We start from the raw sequence: 4114 nt of genomic DNA, 5'->3' as shown, positions 1-4114 counted from the left end.
TGCACGCTTTCAATGTGCAGCGGATGGCTCACAAACAGCTGCATGCAATTACAGGGATTTACAGGATGCAGGCTTGAGAGAGACAAAATCTAAGGCATGTAAAAGTAGATACTAGTGAAATATGTGAGTGAGAAGCTTTTTCCATAAAGAGGGGAAATTCCACCAGCCTTAAAAGGCAGGCGGAATATTCAGTCCCCTTCAGTTTTAACTCCAGGTCTGTGCTGACGTGTGAATCAAATAGACAATAGATATTTATAAAAAATTGAAGTCACTCTGATGTCATACTCATTTGTCAGGAGATGGATGTAAAAGCTAACTCCAGCAGCCTGTCCCAAGCAGGCGTCCCAAATGAAGCAGTTCAAAGTGTATAGAGCAAAGGGGAAACAAAACAGCCTGACATTGCTTCTGCCTCATTCCTCTGCTGCCAGGACACACATGAAGAAATAGCCAACTCTTCAATTTGCCACCTAAAAAATACCAGCTCCCAGACTTTCTGAGACTTATAGTTGCCAAAATTTTGTCTGAGTGGGTCTGCTGCTCACCTGCACCTCCTGAAGTATATTGCTGACTCCCCTCGTGCTGAGGGCAGTGGCTTTAAAGAGGCAGGCTCAGGCAGTTTACAGTGGGAGCTCAGAGAGGTGCCAGTGACACAGGGCACCCGTGGGTCCTGGCAGGCCCTTGGGAGCTGCAGGCTGCTCCCACAGCTCAGCTCTGTGTGCAGCACTGTTCACCCTGCTGCAGGTTCCAGGGAGCTTCAAACACATGGAGCATTTCTGCAGCTCAGCTGACATGTGCTAATCTCTTCGTGGACCCAAACCTGACCAAAGTGAGTCTCAGAGCACACACTGAAGTCCATTCAGACCAGTGGGGCACAGTTAGAGAGAGCCTTTCACAGTAAAGTTATTTGGAGACAGTTTTATTCACAGATGAACCCGGCAAGACTGAGCAGGCAAGGCAGTAGCTTCCACTGGTACCCATGTGAGACTTGGAAATGTGTCATCACAGTACTAAAGTTTCCCAGTCCTATAGGTGAGGCCAGAAGACTATCAGACAACACAAACTGGTAAAAAAAGAAAGGTGATAATACTGAGCTAACAAGAAATATTTCAGCCCTGGCAGTCTCCCCCAGAAGCCAGAAGAGGAACTTTCCTCTCTCCTTTCATACAATAACCAAATGGGTTACTGTGTTCACCAAGTGATTTTGGTACTCATGCTCCAGAGGGTTTGGCAGCCTTGCAGAGGGGTGGGCTCCACTCCTGCTGAATGCAGCTACTGTGCAGAACAGGGCACAGGACCCCTTGGCTAGGGCTACGTACAACCTCTGTGAGGAGCCCAGGAGTCCTGCTGTTTTCTTAGAAGGGTGGCTCTGGGCTCTGACAGCTGTAGTGTAGCAGTCATGGATGTGTCATGGATGTCACTTGCAAGAAAGAAGTAGCAATGTGTTTATTGATATAACCCAGTGATTTTGCCAAGTTTTATGGTAAATGTGAGAAGGGTTTAATAAGATCTGATGACAAGGTGCACTTGATTATTTATGGCATAGAGGACAGGATCAAACAAAACAGGCAGGGAGAGAGACTCTCCTCTTGAGTCATGAGGTTCAGAAAATACCTCCCTGTGTTCTAAGCTCCTTCTCAGAAAGGAGTTTATGTGTGCCTAATTCCAAACTTAGTTCCAGATTTAGGCAATTGTTTGTGTCTCAAGGATTATATGTGCACAATCAATCTTTTGTCACTTAGCTAAGATTTCAGAGTTTAGCATGTTATTAATCACTTACTGAGAATCTCTTGAGTTGAAGAATCTCTCAACTCCGAGGAGTAACCTTGAGAGCTACTACTCAAAGCAAAGACCCTGGCAAACTGTCCACTACCCTGCAGGAGAGATCAATGAGCCTGTTCACTATTTATGATGTAAGATAATTGACTTATAGTCATATTTGCATACCAGCTAAAGAAGTTAATTTCTTCCAAACTTGGCCTGAGTTGGATCTTGACAAACACTGGCTGGGGGTGTACAATGACTCATTTAAAACTGCAGCTTTACTCTGGACATCAAGAACATAAAAGTGAAGTGCAAGTCAGCTGAATGTTGCCTTGCCTAAGACCTTTGCAGCTTAACAGCTCTTCATTTAAGGACTGCACTGTTTACTTTAGTGTAGCTATAAACATGCGTATCTACCACAAGTGCCTTCTGAAAACTTAGCTGTCCTCACAGAAAGCAATTTAGCACATGTGAAACTGAGGCACAGATATATCAATTTTTTTTAAGGTTTCCAGATGAAGGATAGATAAATCAGAACAGTTTTGTGCAGGTTGATGTATCAGAAACAAATCTGTGATCTTATGTCTTCTAGCAAAGTGTGTTGGATGTGCAATGATCACGAGTTTATTGTATTATTTATCTCAAGGTTTTTTATTTTATTTTGACTGCAAAAGTCACTCATCTCACCTCCTCCCAAGAACCTAAATTTTTTTTTCCTTCCATATCACAGCAGGTATCAAGCCAAAGAAGTGTCCAATCTTTGTTTGCAGAGCCCAACAAAAAGAGAGTACCAGGGCTCTCACCCATCTGCAAAACCAAGCATGAGCTCTACCTTGAGAACTCAGTTTGGAACAGCTCCTAGGTGATCAGTCATGTCCAAACCAGCCTTGACCATTGCTTTCCCTAAAGGTGGGAAGCCCTGGAAAGCTGCAGGTCCCATGATTTTCTATTTTAAACAAACGAGCTGGCAAGTGTGTAGCAGCAGAGCCTCGCACGCTGCGACCTGCAGTCCCAGGCAGCGCGTCTGCGCTGGGAGCAGGCAGCTGCGGTCTGTCCCAGCCTATGCAAATTAAGTGAAATCTCAGCTTAAAATGGCCATAATGTGCTCTGCAGTAGACAGAAAGCAGTCTCTAGAAAAACAGCTGGCATGGGAACAGACTGCATATTGCTTTTTAATTTCTGGTAGGCACCAATGTAACAAATTCATGACAGCCCCTCCCCTGTTCCCTAGCTCTGCTTGGAAATTTTTTGTAGGACATTATTCTGTTCTCTTGGACAGGGTTTTTACGCTTGGTGCACATAAACACTTCCTAGAAATGCTACTTTTCAATAATTTTCATCTGAAAATGAGAAGTTAAAAACCTAGTTTACATAATTCAAATTTGGTGTTCTCAGGATTGTTTAAGGCATAAAAATCCCTGGTTTCTGAGTTTGTCGTTACTCTCTGGTGTTCTGAATAGATTTTGTAATCAGTAAATGTAAGAGTAACTGCAGGTGTTAATCAATCACTCTGGTATCTAAAAGTGAGGCAAGTGGAATGTGAATAATTTCTGTTATGGTCGAGACTACTACAGATTGGTGTCTCTGTTTGCATTCATCAGGGGCTGTTGGATGTGAATCAGAGACTAGCTATTACAAACCAGAACTAATAACTAAAAACCCTCCTCTCTTTTTGATGCAGTCAAGCTCATTCTGGACCTCTCAGCCTTCTAGGTCCATATCATTGCAGTGAGGTGAGAACAGTTTGACATGAGCCCTCTGAAAACCATGCTGGAACAACATCCCTCAACCTCGCTGTTCACAGGTGATGATCCTGAGCAAGCTGGGTGTTGCAGCACCAGAGCCCTGATGACTACAAACCTGAGGTGAGTAACTGGTGTGGTATTGTAGGGGTCTTTGCTGTGTAACTGGATATCTGTAATAATAATTTGTTCTGTATTGTTTTGAATGACAACTGAATATTAAAATTTGAGGCAGAAGGGAAAGCTGGAGTAACTCAGTTAACTATAATTTCTAAGTAATAAGTATATATATATATATATATATATATATATATATATATATATATATATGTATATGTATAACTGAAGCTCTCTAAATTTTCATGTCTATCCCACAAACTAATGCTAGTTTCAATCTCTGTTCAATCCCATGTGAAGCTGAATTCATAGCTTGCTTTTAAAAACCTGTCTTATTCATCCATGAGTTTTGGAAAGATGTGCCATACTCCTGGGGATTTGTAGAGTATTATCCTTTCTAACCACACTATTATTTCTTCAGTACAAGTTCCTGTGTGTACTTACAGTGCCAAGTGGAAGCTAAATGTGAAAGAGAACCCAGAGCACCTTAAGGT

The sequence above is a fragment of the Oenanthe melanoleuca genome, chromosome 1 (genome assembly GCF_029582105.1).
Source record: "Oenanthe melanoleuca isolate GR-GAL-2019-014 chromosome 1, OMel1.0, whole genome shotgun sequence".
In the NCBI taxonomy this organism is placed as follows: domain Eukaryota; kingdom Metazoa; phylum Chordata; class Aves; order Passeriformes; family Muscicapidae; genus Oenanthe; species Oenanthe melanoleuca.
This window is presented reverse-complemented; position numbering follows the sequence as displayed.